Source organism: Canis lupus, chromosome 1, assembly GCF_048164855.1.
Source record: "Canis lupus baileyi chromosome 1, mCanLup2.hap1, whole genome shotgun sequence".
NCBI lineage: Eukaryota > Metazoa > Chordata > Mammalia > Carnivora > Canidae > Canis > Canis lupus.
In genome coordinates, this window is record NC_132838.1 from 27,116,898 (window position 1) to 27,133,480 (window position 16,583).

General features: G+C 38.2%; 1 protein-coding gene across 11 annotated transcripts in view; it reads left to right on the forward strand.

The window, feature by feature from the left end:
* Positions 1-16,583, forward strand: part of EYA4 (EYA transcriptional coactivator and phosphatase 4) — a 306,653-nt gene that overhangs the window by 46,560 nt on the left and 243,510 nt on the right. The window lies entirely within an intron of this gene.

Here is a 16,583-nt window from a genome sequence, read left to right on the forward strand (position 1 = left end):
TTATTTTGAAGTATGAAACAATTAGTATTCTAAGTATGTGATTGTACTAATACTCGTATGAGGTCTAAACAGTACATAATTTTTTCCATCTCATTAGTAAGTGCAAAGATACCGGAAATTCCACACATATATATTGTCTGATTTAGTGGTTTTATTTATTTATTTTATTTTATTTAAAGATTTTTTATTTATTTATGAGAATGCACAGAGAGGAGAGAGAGAGAGGCAGAGACGCAGGCAGAGGGAGAAGCAGGCTCCATGCACCGGGAGCCCGATGTGGGATTCGATCCCGGGTCTCCAGGATCGCGCCCTGGGCCAAAGGCAGGCGCCAAACCGCTGCGCCACCCAGGGATCCCTGATTTAGTGGTTTTAAATTAGGCAGGTAATCATGTTACCTGGAAGCAGTCAAACTGACATAGGGATTTCACATCATTTACTAACTGATGCTCAAGCAGGCAGGGCAGAGGTACTTAAAAACATACTCTTTCTGTTTATCTCATACCTCTCTTTTCATTTATGCTTTAATTTTTGAAATGTAGTTTTAAGAGGGGAAAGTGGCTACAAAAATACCCTATTGTATGGATCAGAGTGTCTTTCTGTTTTCTAAGAGGAGAGTGACCTTGCACAGCTACTTGTTAGCAGAGAGATAAAGGTTCTGGGCAACCCCGTGACAGGTGGGGGGCCATTCCAGGGGACTTAAGGGACGGTCATAAGTCAGGGGCTTACATTGTGAATCTGCCCCATGCACTGACAAGAAGTCCACAGAAGGCAGAGCAAAACTCAAGTCCATTCAGACATTTCATGCCTGATGTTGAATAAAAAGCCTGTTCATTAGAGAACAGCCAACAAACCAGAGGGTCTATTTTTCCTAAGGAATCCTTGGATTCATAAATTAGGGACTCTCCTCCTCCAAGAATTCAGGTCACATATCTGCTTTCTGATATGTGAAAGCAGAAAGCATTCTTTTTAGAGTGGGTCCTAATGTAAGACTTAGCTATTTTTGTGAATGCTCTATGTTATAAAATACAATTAGGCACTTCCTTTTTTTTTCTCCCTGGGGTACTCTCTCCACCTTTGCCTTCCACTGCTCCAGCTCCCTTCAACTAATTGCCCCTCACTCTTTTGCTGCCTACCTGGACAGAACTCTACTTACTTTTCACGGCTTAGCTCAGATGTCACCTCCTCTGGGAAGCCTTCCCTAAGGTTCATGCAGATTTCATTTTTTTCTCTTTGTAATACACCTTTTGGGGGGCTGTTGATATAAAAGCATATTGTGCTGAGGCTAATTATATGTGAATCGGTCTTCTAGAGAGACCTGGACTCACAGAGGGTAGAGATCCTATCTCTGTGTCTGCAGTGCCAGCACCTGGGCGTTTCGGTAGAAATTCACTAACTGCACTATTCCACGTGTGTCTTCAAAGGGCTCGCATCCGAAGCCAGACAGCTACAAAGAAAATCCTGCTTATAGTTTGGACACTGATTCTTTATTCCTTATAGTTTTGGAAGGAATTTTATTGGTTATTTTTTATGCTAACTTATTTAAAGCATCATTTGTACTAAGGTATTAATTGATTTTCTAGAAGAAGAAAAGATATATCCGGCATGAACTTGAATTTTGAATAAACAAATCAAAAAGACAGATTCTAGTTGAGGTTTATAGTCGTCGTACTTCTACTTCTCTCCAGCAGCAAACTTTGGCCTCTCTGGCTGCTTGCTGCGGAGACACACTTCATGTTATTTTGAGGAATTTCTAACCCTCAGAATTATGGATTTCATCTGAGAGCAAGTGTGTTCTGTATTTGTTTATGTCATTGTTTCAAAATATGGGGTCCAGAAATCCCAGATGTGTCTGTTAAAGTATGTGTGGCCTTTTGGTGAGAGAAGTTAGGTCTTTTTCCAGGCACAATTGAGGAAGGAAAATTTTTTGTTTAGTTTTTAGTGGTTTGTTTTTAGGCATTTTCCACAAAAAGATGAGCAAGACCCTTCAAAACCACCAACTTGCTTATTTAGGGGGAAAAAAACCCTCCTGTGTCCAAAAATAACATTAAATTAAAATTATTGTTTCCAATAGTTTCAAAAATTGTGGCTGTATTTCCTTGTATGAGTCACTTCTGAATGCAGTATGTGATTGCACTACATCATGAGGAGGCGTCTTTGCTCTCTAGTTTAGTGGGTCACATTATTTTCAGAATCACATCAGAAGAGGAATTTACCTCAACTCTATTTTGCAGTAAGGGGTTGAATTAGAGACGTCAAGTGATGTATTCAAAAGGGAGCTAAAAAGAGGACCTCGTCCCAGAGACACCCTGGTGCTCCCAACTTTCTTGTCTTACTTCCTTTATTTTCCTTTGGTTCTGACAAGGAGTTGCAAATCTTGGACGCAGACTACATCTGTGTGTGTCGGCTCCTTGGAGGAGCCTTGGGGAAGTTCTTACGGAGCTGCCGTGCACACAGGGGTAATAATAGCTCCAGAGTGTGCACACAGGGGTAATAATAATACTTGCCTCTTGCCTTGTGGAGTTGTGAGGAATAACTCCGTTCGTATAGGAAAGACCCTGAAAATGTTCAGAATATACTTTATTTTTTTTTTAAATTTTTATTTATTTATGATAGCCACACAGAGAGAGAGAGAGGCAGAGACACAGGCAGAGGGAGAAGCAGGCTCCATGCACCGGGAGCCCGACGTGGGATTCGATCCCGGGTCTCCAGGATCCTGCCCTGGGCCAAAGGCAGGCGCTAAACCGCTGCGCCACCCAGGGATCCCCCCAGAGTATACTTTAAATTGATTTCTTTGAATAACCTGCTGGGTGTATTTAACATTCAAAAAAGGAAACTTGTGCTGCTGAAGCAATATTTTTTTTAAATCCTTTTTTTTAAAGAAAAGAATTCATATGCTTTGTAACATATTAAAACAGATATGAAAAAAAAACCCAGATATGATAGAAACTATTTTGAGGGGAATGACTGGAAGAAAAGAGGCTCCTGGTATGCAGATAAATGGTCTTTATCATGGTCTGATTGGTACCATGAGGTTGCTTATTTAGTATTTATCAGCTGTGTACTTTTGATTTATGTATGTTTTATGGTAATAAAAAGCTAAAAAACACAGATGTATTTAAAGTAAAAAGTGGATGTCCCTCACTTTATTGATTTCCTCCATATTCCACAAATTCGAGTTAATCGTTACACTTTAGTGCACTTCCTTTCAGACTTTTGTTTCTATACATGTGTAAGTGTAAGAACTATGTGAGGTTAAAATTTATTTTTATTTTACACTTGTTTTTATTTTGATACTTTGTATCTTCAATACTTTCCACATCAGTGCATATGATTTTGGATCTCCTATTTAATTAATGTGTATGTTTTATAATTTAACTGTTCTCTTTTTAGTATATATTTAGGTTGCTTGCAGATTTTTACTATTACAAAGAGTGTTGCTGTGGTGGTTTTTATATAACTCTCTGTGTATCTACCCAAAATTCCTGTAGGTAAAACTCTAGACATAGAATTAATAGGTGGAAGAATATGTGTATATTACATAGATTGTGCCAAAACATTTTTTCAAAAAAGTTACAACACCTTGCATCCCTATGATGATGCTTGCCTGTTTCTCATAAAAGCCAAGAACAAAAATTTATGCTTAATTGAACATGGTAATTGTGCTCTGATTCATAAGGAGGCTTATAGTATAGTAAATTCCTTGAGACTCGTACACCAATTGGAAGAGTTCACTGATGAGAGCAAATAATTGTATTAACCCCATGTATAACAAATCTAAGTTATATATAGTTAATATCTCACTTAAGAGTTGTTAGAACTGAGTTATATGAATAATTATTGTATATATTCATACTTCTTTAATTGGTAGGAAGAGAAAAACAGTAACTCATGTTTGTGACATGTTTTCACTTAGTATAAAATATTATAAGAATTATTAGGAGAAATGGCTCTAACTCAGATATTGTTGATGAGAATTTATGAGGAGTTATGTATTATTATTCTATTAAGAGCCAACTATGTGCCAGGCATGATTCTAATCACCTTACTTTTATTACTATAGTTTTTTTTTATTACTATAGTTTTTAACATGTAAGTGAAAGGTATTGACATTGTATTATTAGAAAAGAGGTTACTCCGTTCTGAATATATGTGGATAATTATTACTGTATATCAAAATATTGGTTTTCTTATCAATGTATTAATTTGCAAATCTCTGAAATGTTATAATCTGTTTAATGTGCAAATTAAAGTTAATGTATCAAAGTCCAGAGAATTGCTACTCAAGTCCCGGCTAAAGTCGTATGATACATGAAGTTTAAAATGAAGTGTATTAATCAGTTGACTTTATTCTTAGAGTCTACACTGTAGAAAGTTCTGTGTCCAGAATATTTAGCTCCTACAATTTCTGGTTAATTAAGATTCTGGTTAACCTTTAGTGGTTATCTATTGCATTAAAGGAGTAATCCAATTCAAAATAGCTAACTTATTCCTCTAGCATTGGATAAATATGACTATCAATTTTTGTGGGTTTTTTTCCCGCAGAATTTCCTGTTATTCTAAGGGATTCAATAGGACTTATGCACATAAAACTGAAAATTATATTACTATGGGGAAACTTCTTTGTGCCTTTGAGAAGGAACTCTCTTGCTAACTTAAGTACTATATGTGTGTAGAATAGCTAACATTTTCCTCCCAAGAAATTTCATGTATGCAGTTAAAACACTCTTAAATTGATTAAGGATTTGTTATATATTTCCAGAAGCACTCAAGAGTACTTTTATGGTTATAAGAGTAGAGTGCATTAGAATGCCAGAAACCAGCGAATACGCTAGAGGCCTTCAAAACCATGCCCAACATTCCTGACTGTACCATATAAACATGTGGGGGCAGCCTGGAAAAACAAAACAACTCCCTACCCCCCAAAAATAGGTAAACCTATGATGATAACACTTCAACTGGCTTGAATATTAATTTGACACTTTTTCTGTTAGAAGTAATTTTTATGACTTAGCAAATGGAATGGAGAAGTAATAAATATGACTGGTATTGATTTTTCAGATATCCTTTTACATTAGATTTGACTAGTTACCTTTATACTTTTTGGAAAGCGTATTATGCAACTACCGCAGTATTTTGCCTATTAATCAGGGAAGCTAAAAAAAATTTTATAAATGTTGAATCAATACCGTCACTGCTGTGAGGGAATTGAATTTCAAGCAATATACTCTTTTTATAGGGTGAGAAACTGAAGTATGGAGAAATTACAAGGTTTTCCCAAAGCCATACATTGAGTCATGGCAGGCATGGAAATCTACGATTCCATTTGCTTGATTGAACCTGCAACTTCATGAAACTGAAATTATCTATTTCCTGACTTGTGCCTTAGGAGTGTTTCCTTATTTACCTATTTGTTTATTTGCTAGTCCATTCATTCACTCATTAATTTATACATTATATAGGAGTCCATGTTTTTTCAAGATACAGTCTTGACATAGGGAGTGCAAATAATATTTGAATTTATATATCTTAGATGTTTTCTTCAAAGAAACATTGTATTTTTTTCATGACCATGCAAGAGAAAATAAGGCATTAAACAATAAATTGGACTATCCAAGTGTGTGCCACAGAAGTTCTATGAGAAGCACCTGAAGCCTCTTAAGGAACTAATATAGTTTGGGGCTTGAAGAAGGAGTAGGCTGTGGCCCTAGCGAGGCCTGGAGCACAGAATGATGGCCAGAAGAAACCACACTACCCTTCAAGAGTATGGAAAGGACCAGTGTCCACATCCCTACAATCTCTCACATTTAGTTTGATCAAGAGGGGGCAAATTATTCTGCTTCTCTGTCATTTTCTGGAGTTTCAAGTCTCACACTTTTAATTCTTATTTATTGTGATCTTTTCCTTAATAGTTTAACCAGTTTTTTTCCCAAGCTTTCTTCACTCCCACTTTTTTCCCCCTAAGCTATAAGAGTCATATTTAAAGAAAGTAGTATTTTTCTGGGCCAGACCTCACTTTTCTTTGATTGAACAGCTGGTCCATAAGTAACTTCAAATGAGGAAAGTATCCAGTACCTTCCCCCAGCACCATACCCCTGTAAGAAAGGATCCAAATAATACACCATCTGCCCTCTACCTCTTCTACAGAATTTAGTGACATTTTTTTTTTTTTGGTTGGCTTGTTTATTTTCTTGTTCTTAGCTTGCGGCCCTGAGACTTAGTACTCAGACTTAGCTCCAGCCTTATGGCTCACTAGCTCTTTCCTTGGAAGAGTTCTTTCCCAGGAGGCTCCTCAGGCCTAAGAGCATTTGGAACCCTGGGAGCCTAACCCATAGATTTTACAAACAAGCTCAGGCACATCCAAGTCTTGGGCAAAGTAGACCTTCCAGTAGCTTAAACATTAGTTTTTTTTTCCTTTAATTTTCCCAAAGAATAGTTAGGTCTTCAACAAACCAGCAAACATGGGGATCCCTGGGTGGTTCAGCAGTTTAGCGCCTGCCTTCAGCCCAGGGTGTGATCCTGGAGTCCCCGGATCGAGTTCCACATTGGGCTCCTTGCATGGAGCCTGCTTATGTCTCTGCTTCTCTCTCTGTGTGTCTCTCATAAATAAATAAAAAAAAACTTAAAAAAAAAAAAACACCAGAATCCTAAGGTAATTTGTTCTCACTGCTTTGAAAATTTATTGCCATTAATTTCCATTTCAGCTAATTGGATTTCCTTTTCATTTTTGTCTGGGTATAAATGTGATATTTGGTATACGTTAATGCTGATCTGTAATAATTTAATGTCAATTTATAATTGAATGTTTTAAAAATAATGATGCCCTATGACCTGGTTCATATCTGTCTTCCATTTAATGCATTTCCTAGGCAATTACACATTTCCAGCGATTGTGGCTGAGTGCGTTCTCCCATAATCCCTGTTGGGAAACAAGGACTTTATTTTGTTAAAGATGTGGTCTTATTTTTTTTTAATCTTTTTTTTTTAAGATTTTATTTTATTTATTCATCAGAGAGAGAGAGAGAGAGAGAAAGAGAGAGAGTGAAAGCGAGAGAGGCAGAGACACAGGCAGAGGGAGAAGCCTGCTTCTCTCCATGCAGGGATCCCGACATGGGACTCCATCCCAGGCCTCCAGGATCACGCCCTGGGCTGAAGGCGGCGCTAAACCGCTGAGCCATTGGGGCTGCCCAAAGATGTGGTCTTATTAACTAGGGGTATTTAACTTGAAGTAAAAAGATTTAGGGGTGACGTGAATGATAGCGCTCACTTAATATCTAACAGCCTGCCATATATATATATATTAATATTTTATTTATTTATTCATGATAGAGAGAGAGAGAGAGAGAGAGAGAGAGAGAGGCAGAGACACAGGCAGAGGGAGAAGCAGGCTCCATTCAGGGAGCCTGACATGGGACTTGATCCTGGGACTCCAGGACTGTGCCCTGGGCCAAAGGCAGGCGCTAAACCGCTGAGCCACCCAGGGATCCCCCAGCCTGCCATATATATTAAAGCAGGATTCCGCTTATGCTTTGTGTCTCTGGTGGGTGGAATAGAGTGGAAATTCTGAAAGGTAGATTTAAAAACTAATATACAAGGAAAAATGGAAAGAAGGAAAGAGAGGGAGGTGGTTCTATTACTGGTACTAAGATGTTTCAAATATTCTATCTATAGACACTCATATGATCAATTTGTAAATAAACCACACTTATTTTTGTATTACTCATGACCCCAAGACCAAGAAATAAGATTTTTTAGATTCCATTCATATCCTCTAAGTTTCTCTTGAAGTCAGAACATAGAGTAAGGAAGCACAATATGGAATTGAACAACACCAATTTTATTCGAGATATTGTTTTCTGAAATCTATCTTTACCCTTTAAAATGTTCTTGGATTTTTAGAAGCTATAATGACAGTGTTTTGTTAATGTGATTCTACTTTGAATGCAGTTATGAAGCCAGTGGAATGCTTTTATCCTCTGATGCTAAAGGGGAATTTATTGAGAGGGAAGAAGGTATTCTAATTTTTGTGGATCCAGCCTCAATTAAAACTCTGTAAAAAAAAAATTTCAAGTGTCTGAAGTTTTAGGAAGGCAAGTGACATCATATATAATTAAATCCCTAACTAATATTCACTGTAGACACAATTCAAACAAGTAACTTGGCTCTGGATTAGTCAAATTTTTTGTAAAATTTTATATCTCTTTGTGTTTACTTTGTTATATATTGGGTTCTGTACCACCCACAAAATAAAAAAAAAAAGATGGCTCTAAGTTGTCACACCTTGATTCCTGAGAAATTGGTAATGTGGAAAATTTGAGAGAAAAATGAGTGTTTATGTTGTTATTGTTTGTTGCTATTAATTTCACTTAAGGGTCTGGATACTGAGTATTTTTGTTAATTTATTTACATCTTCTATTTTGCAGATTTGCTATGTAAGTCATTCATTTCTTTTTTAAGATTTCAGGGCATATACTAAGAAAACATTTTGTATAGCTTTTCCCCAAGTTTATGTATTTATTTTTTATAGTGTGATTCCTTCAACTTTCTTTCCTTTCCTTCTGTCTCTTTGTTTTAAGCATACTTACATTTTTCAGATTGTCCTATAATCTTAGATTTTGAATCCCAGTTTCCCTGTTGTTGCATCTGCTGTCTGTATTGTGTTTAGTGTCTTTATGTAGCTTATCATTTTTGATGAATTTGAGAATTTTGATGAATACTCTCAGAATCCTTTCTGTCCTATGGGATAATCTTGCATTTACATCCCCTGGCGTCTAGGGATTTCAAGCCTCTGGATCAGTCTTGATTTTAGTTTTTTGGTTTGAGGTTTCCATACCAGAAATGCAATAACAATTTAGAATTTGCATTTGAGCAAGACTGAGGGTTTGATTTTTTGATTTATCTCAAGTAATTATTTTCTTTTACTCTCTTCCCAAAGATTCCATCATAAGACAGGCTTCCTCACTGAGTCAGATGGTGGGCTGAGTTTTCTAGCCTTCTTTCGATAAAAGAGACAGAATTCTCAGATTTTCTTTTTATACATTGCCACTTTTATTTCCTGCCCATCTCCATCTCCATCGATGAAGATAATGACAACAGAAACAACACACTAACAAAAATATCTTTTCCTCTCATCTTTTCCATATGATACATTTTTCAGGAACCATGGTGTGACACCAGCAAGTTATATTTGCCTTAGGAGTCATATTTATTTCCTATGTCCTTTTGATTTGTCTTTAATGTTATCCTGCATATCCACCTTTTCTCTAGGTGCCTTTCAGCCATCACATCAGTTCAGATTTGCTTGATTTCTTATCTAGATCTCTGTAATGGCCTTCAAGTTGCTCTTTAAATTTGATGACTATTAATCTTGTTTTTCAAAAAATCCAAAGTAGATATGTTGTAATTTTATGACACATCCTATCCTGTGTTCACATTTTAGTGATACCAAAATATAGTAATAATCAAGATTTGTTCACTAATAATCTAGTTTCTCACTCCTGCTTTAATGAATTCAAACTTCTTTTCTGAAAATATTTTCCTTTCTCTTTCACACACCCATCTATAATTCTGTTACCAGAAGCATCAATCTCTCAACACTAAAGAAACTAGTCACAACTTTGATGTTATGTAGAATGGCAAACTGAAAAGCAGTAAATGGTAATAATGTAGTTAAGATGTTCATTTTTATAAACTTAATGTAAGTTCAGAGAATTGGTCAAGGACTGGTGACTTTTGACTACTATCTAAATATATAGGTAGTTAATGCATCTTCTGGAGATCACTGATTAATATAATATTCTTAGTAGAGCAGAGTTAAAATCATTACATTTCCATAAGAAATTGTACTTACTGTACAGTAAAAATGTTAAAATGTTTTAATTCATTATATAGAAGGCAAAATAAAAAAGCAAATATTTTTCTCACTCTGTCATGAGTAATCAAATGGCTTGTATTTTTGAAGTACTGATTTTATTTAATTTCAACAAAATATAATACAATACATAAAATAGGAAGAGAATAATATTTAGAGGCATTCATGACCTATTGTAAGGCCATACCATTATCCAGTGGTAAAACAAGGACTCAGTACAGACTGTTTTATTTAGAGATGTTTATTCGGAATCACTACATTTATATTCCCACTAAGAAAACTATCTTTTGTACCTCTAGGATATCAAGAGGTGAATACTAAGTTTAGGAGCTATGTTTTTTTTTTTTTTTATTTTATTTACGATAGTCACACTCAGAGAGAGAGAGAGAGAGAGAGAGAGAGGCAGAGACACAGGCAGAGAAGCAGGCTCCATGCACCGGGAGCCCGACGTGGGATTCGATCCCGGGTCTCCAGGATCGCGCCCTGGGCCAAAGGCAGGCGCCAAACCGCTGCGCCACCCAGGGATCCCAGGAGCTATGTTTTAAAATTCTTTCAAAGTGTCAAATTTTCCTCAAGAGCGGCATAAAGTCATCAGATGTGTGTTAAGTAATACATAGGGTCAATATATTCTTCATCAGAAAAGTTTCCTAGGTATGGAAGAGAGGTTTATGGCTGAAAAAACAGACTATTGGAGCGAAAAGGCAAAAGTAGTTTTCCTGCCAGGCTACAGGTCAAACAGAGCTAGATGAACCATTACAGGGTACACACACACACACACAAAAAAAGCTCAGCAGAATAATAGTGAAGTTTGGTTGGGAGGAGCAGCAGAGGCAGCACCTGAGCCTGCAGAGTCTGCCCAAGTGTTTGTAGGGGTAACAAGTTGCTCAAGCTCAGATTTCTTTCAGTTGTATCTCTGGGACCATCCAGTTATATGGGTCTGTGTTTCCTAGGATAACTAGCCAACCAGCAGCAATTATCAACACAAACAACATAGAAATACTTGGCTGGCATTGTTTGTCGGAAGTCAAGTGATCATCATTTATAATTCCAGGAAGACTATTGCCAAAAAATGAACCTATCTCTAATGACCCAGGTGATGATCATGAAATTAAGCTGGTGAGAATTATAGCATGAGAAATCAACCCCATTATTATTAAACATTTTGTGTTAAATGTGACTATTTTGCAAAGTTCACGCTCTACAAAACAGTTCAACATAGCTTGGCATCTAGTTTTTAGTTTGGTTTCATGGAAGGCAATTGAAGCTGCACAGAGTGCTCATTACTGTTCACCCAGATCTGTCTCTTGGACACCTTTGCTGTTTTCCTTTTGTGCAAGTAGGGACAAGGGTCACGTGCATAGTCAAAGAATGCGCATGTCCACCTCTGAACAGTTGGCCGCAGGATTAGAGCTGCGTGTTCTTTGTTCTGTTGGCTTTCCTCATGGGCCTGCTGCCTGAGCTGCCGAGACCGGCCAGGGCTTGTCTCTGCTTCACAGACACATCAGTGGCATTGGAGGGCAGTGGAGGTACCTTGCTGTGCAGTATGTGAAAGCAGTGCCCTCTGGACAGTTGGCTCCAGCCATGATATCTGAATGATGTCAGGATATTGTAAGTTGTTAGACTTCCTGTACAATCGCAGTTTTATGTCGGGCAATATGCTTAATAAAAGAGGGAATTTAATTGAACACTGTGAGGATAGCTCATGAAATCCAAGGCAGAATTGAATAGCCAAGCAGCAGGAAGGGCACAGAAACAGTTGAAACTTCAGGAGTAATAAGATCCAGGTCCTTCAGTTTTGCCAGGACTTACTCACCATCCTCTCCTTTGCTGCTCTTTCTGGGTCACCTTCCTTCTGTTGCTCCCTCCCTAACAGACCAGGTTTTTCCACACATCTATAAAGAGTGCCCAAGTTTGTTTGGTTTTATAAGGATTTTTTATATTTATTTATTTATTTATTTATTTATTTATTTATTTATTTATTTATTTAGAGACGGCATGAGCAGGGGTGGGGGGAGAGAGAATCTTAAGCAGACCCCTCACTGAGCGAGGCGCCTGATGTGGGGATCCGTATCATGATCCCGAGATCATGACCTGAGCTGAAATCAAGAGTCAGATAGCAGACTGAGTCCCCCAGGTGCCCCAGGAGTTTTATATCCGAGTGATTTTGCCACTAAAGGAGGACCACCAGCCTGTTACATTCCCAGGCTCACATCCTAAGCGATAGGAAGGAATTGTGATGCATCATTAGATACAAGTAATTTGGTGTAACTGGAAAGAACTGTGTCGTCTAAAGGGTTATGTACTGAATTCCAAATTTGGATCAGTGTAGTTATAATATGGGCTCATGTGGGCAAACACAGTATGTTTTTGGAAATGTATTTGCCCTTTGAAAAATCTAAAAGTGAAGCCATAGATTAGCCATTCTGAATGACAGAATGTAATAGAAGGATACCCTCTCCTGGCCCAGGAAATTTTGCACATGCACATAGATTATTCAGTGCCCCCACCTAAGTTTAAAGGGGGCTTTGTCAATAGTTATGGGTATCTATCCATGCACCTCCCTCCACATCTCTGGATCTGCACTGGGTTTGGGACCGGAGTTTGGGCAGCCATGTAAAATGCGGTCTCATATCTTTCCCTAAGGCATGTGGATCATGGGTAGGTGTTATATTCCTTTCCCCACTCCCTTCTTTGTGTGGCAGCAGAGCCTGTAGTGGGCATATACCGCCCCCCCCCCATCCCCCCCGGAGACTCTGGGGCAGTCCCAGCCTTTGACTGTGAGCTCTGTGCTGTGTGCTGATTGTGTTGGTAGTGCTAAGGATAAGGGAATGGCAAGTACAGTGGAACGGAGCCCAGGGAGAAGGAAGGTGAAGCTCTCCCACTGGGGATAGGCAGAAGGCCCTAGGGAGCAGAGACAGCTGACTAGGGGTTATCTTTCATGGGATTCTTCTAGATACAGCCACAACTTCAGGTAGGACCAATGAAAGAATGTCTGGTTTATCCTAAAGGTAGGGTAAAGCTCTGACTTGTTTTAAGAAAATCCAATTATATCTCTACTGTAAAGCATCTCTCTGGTGGCACTGTGCAAAGTCAAGTCCAGGGAGCAACTCTGGAGAGAAGGTGCTGCTCAGGAGGCCGTGGCTCCCCTCTGGGCAAGGGCCATGGATGGCTTGTGTTGATGTCATGGCAGTGAGGAGAGAAACATGGAGAGATTTGAGTGAACTCTGTGGGATACTGACAGCACTTTGTAACTTAGGGAATTGGACAGGGGTAGGCAAGGAGTCTGTGACAAAGCCCAGGTCTCTGGCTTTAATGGCTGGACAGAGGCTGTGCCATGTGTGCACATCATCCAGAGGTGTAGTATTCCCATGTGCGGCTGTGGTCCTTGTCCCGTGCCAGCCTTGGCACAGAGAGCCGCCCCCTTCACGTTCATGTTTACTCAGCCAGAGGAAAGCAGGCCTGGACAATCTAGTTTTCACTGAAGCTTTTGTTAGAAAGGCAGATCTTGAGGGTGAGGGCTGCATCACACACTCTACAAACTTCTCACATCTCTCTCAACATCTTCTTTTTCCCTTTGCTGTCTCCACCACCTGGACCAGGCCTCAGTACCGTGTTCCATTTCTGAGGATTTTCCTATGACTTGAGAGATGACTCTCATTATATATTTAAACCAGAAGAATTGTTGGTTTTTTAAATTCTAATTGTCTAAGACAGAAGACTTTTGTAGCTCACTTCTAGAGCAGGGTTGAAGAAAATGATATCATCATCCACTCTCTCTGTATACTGAGAACCTGACTGCAGGAGAAATAATCTAACATGAAATGGGTGGGGTTGCTATTATTCCTTTTTGAATTCACCTTTTCTGGGGGAATGGCCTTGAAATAGAGCTGGGAACTAGATTATTGCCTCATAAAACAGCAAGAGGTTATTGTTATTCCTTAATTTTATATCTTTATTATGAGGTAATACTTCTCTTACTTGATTTGAAGAGTGTTCTTGTCTTTTTCTCATATATTTGTGAAAATGAAATGTTAAGAGATTTAGCATAACAACCATTGCTAAATTATGATGTAAAATAATACTGTGTCTGCAATTAGGCTAGGTAGTTTTACTTGGTTCAATAATATAAAATCACTGGGCTCATAATATTTTAGTACCTTAGTGTGTTTGGCAAAAAAAGAAATTCATGTTACCGTAAAGAAGTTAAACTAAGTAGCAATCTCAAATTTAAGGAAACATAAAGCAAAGTATTATGTTGTAACATGGAACATTAATGCAAATAGCTCCCCAACTGGAACGTTAAATAGATTCTCAATGGGCGGTTAACAGAAAAAGGCTGGTTTTTTCTTAAATCTCTTATGTTCCAACATCTTTACTGAAGTCTTAATTTTTAATTTCATTTGAGTTATTACCAGTGTCCTGAGATGGTAGTCCTTCCAGAAAATGATTACTTCTTTCCTAATGATCCATATTCTTAATTTGTTAGCTATCCTTTATGAAACGGATATGACATTTAAACCTTGATGACGTCTTAAAAATCATTTTAGTGTGGTAACTATACATATGTTGTAGGTTGAATTGTATCCCCTAAATTCTAACCCCCTTACCTGTGAATGCGATCTTACATGGAAGTAGTGTCTTGGCAGAAGGAATTAAGTTAAGATGATGTTTTAACTGGATTAGGGTAGATCCTAATCCAATGGCTGGTTACTTATGGGAATAGGAAAGTTTGCACACAGAGGCACACACACAGAAAGCCGAGTCAAGAGACGCATGGGAAGAATATTGTTGACCATAGAAGCAAAGATTGGAGTGATGCATCTACAAGCCAAGGGATGCCAATCTTGTTGGCAACACTAGAAACTAGGAAGAGACTAGGAATGATCTTTTTCTAGAATCTCCAGAAGGAGCATGGACCTGATGGCACCCTAATCTAGGACTTCTTGCTGTCAGAACTATGAGAGAATGAATTTCTATTGGTCAGAGCCACCCAGTTTGTGATACTTTTTAAAAATAGCAGCCTCAGGAATGCTTGGCCAGTCTGTTAACCAGGTAGCGAGGAGAAAATGCCTCTAAAAGAGATGACCTGCACAGTTCCATCTGGTAGGATGGAGGAAGAGTTGATGAGGTGGGCTGGTGTCAGTCTGAGCAAGGTCAGCATCAGCTGCACTTAACTGGGATGCGCCCACACCCAAGGTGAGCCTGACCTTAGTGGTCTTGGTCTCCTTGAAGAGAGGGGGCAGTACGCAGGGCCAAGGATGGGGACGGAGGACTTTAATGATAGGAGGAGCAAGCAAGTGCCCAAGAAGAATCAGGATGAGGATGAAAGACCCAGATTGGATGTGGGGAGCCAGTCCTTAAGGAGCAGGGGAGAGGGGAGATGAAAGACAGCAGAGACGTGAGGCAAGAGGCAGAGCCCTGTTTTCCAATTGCCATTTCTCATGCCCATCCCCAGTACAAAAATAGTGTTGGTAAATCTTGAACTCCCTGCCTACTTAACTTCCTGAGTCGAAATGCATGCTGCCACACCTTTCACAGTGCTTCGTGTTTACCCTTCCTTATCATTTCATATATGCTGTAAAATTGTGCTGTTCTTTTGAGCGATGCTTTTCTGGTCTTGGAGTATACTTAATCAGTGTCATATGGAGACTGTCACATTACATATATACAAGTTACATCACTGTTTTATGACTTTTAACTCTTAGGATTGAAAAAAAAACCTTTAATCTACATGTCTGGGTGTTCTGTCCATAAAACAATTTAAAATTATACTTCTAATTTCGTTTGTGATTTAAAAAAAAAGATTTTATTCACTCATGATAGACACACAGAGAAAGGCAGAGACACACAGGCCAAGGGAGAAGCAGGCTCCCGTCTGAGCAGGGAGTCCAATGCAGGACTCGATCCCAAGACCCCGGGATCATGAACTGAGCCCAAGGCAGATGCTCAACCATTGAGTCACCTAGGTTACACCTCCTTTGTAATTTTTAAAATGTCTTTTATTCTAATAAGGGAATTAATAGGGTTGTTGTAGAAAATAATTGCAACACAGAAAAGAAAGCCATGTCTACCTGGCTTGTAGTAGGGAATGTAAATGAATGGATGTATGTAAAATGGAGCAAAAAACCATCATATGTTGAATTTCAGTAAAATGGGGAAAATGTTTCTGCAGGACACTTACTAGAATACTTTCACTTAAATTATATCTTCAGAGAATTCTGATGTCACTAAAACATTACTTCAAGTGTGAGTTTAGTAGTTTATATCTAATTTATGCCCATAAGAAACACCTTTTTTTACATAAATCTTTTTTAATCTCATATTCTTTTTATTTTTAAAATTACTATTTAAAGGGCCACAACTGTATCATTGCTATTTTAAATTGCACTTTATTTATTAATGAATTTGAATATTGTTTTGTGGTGGTAGACCATTTTTCTGTAGAGGTGTGTGTGCATTTCTGTTTACATTGTAAGAAGGAGCATTAGCCTCTTTTGTTTGATATTTGTGCAGATACTTCTTTTTGTATTTTCATGTATCTTTTAATTTTATTATTTTTTGATGTGTTGTGAGGTGATTCAAGAGGTTGTTTGGCTCTTTTGTTTTATATTCCATTATTTTTATGAAATTCTTTTCCATTTAGGAATTAAAAGAAATTATGTCTATTTTTCTAGAGTTTTTTTACACTTCAGTTTGCCTGGAGATTTTTAAATAT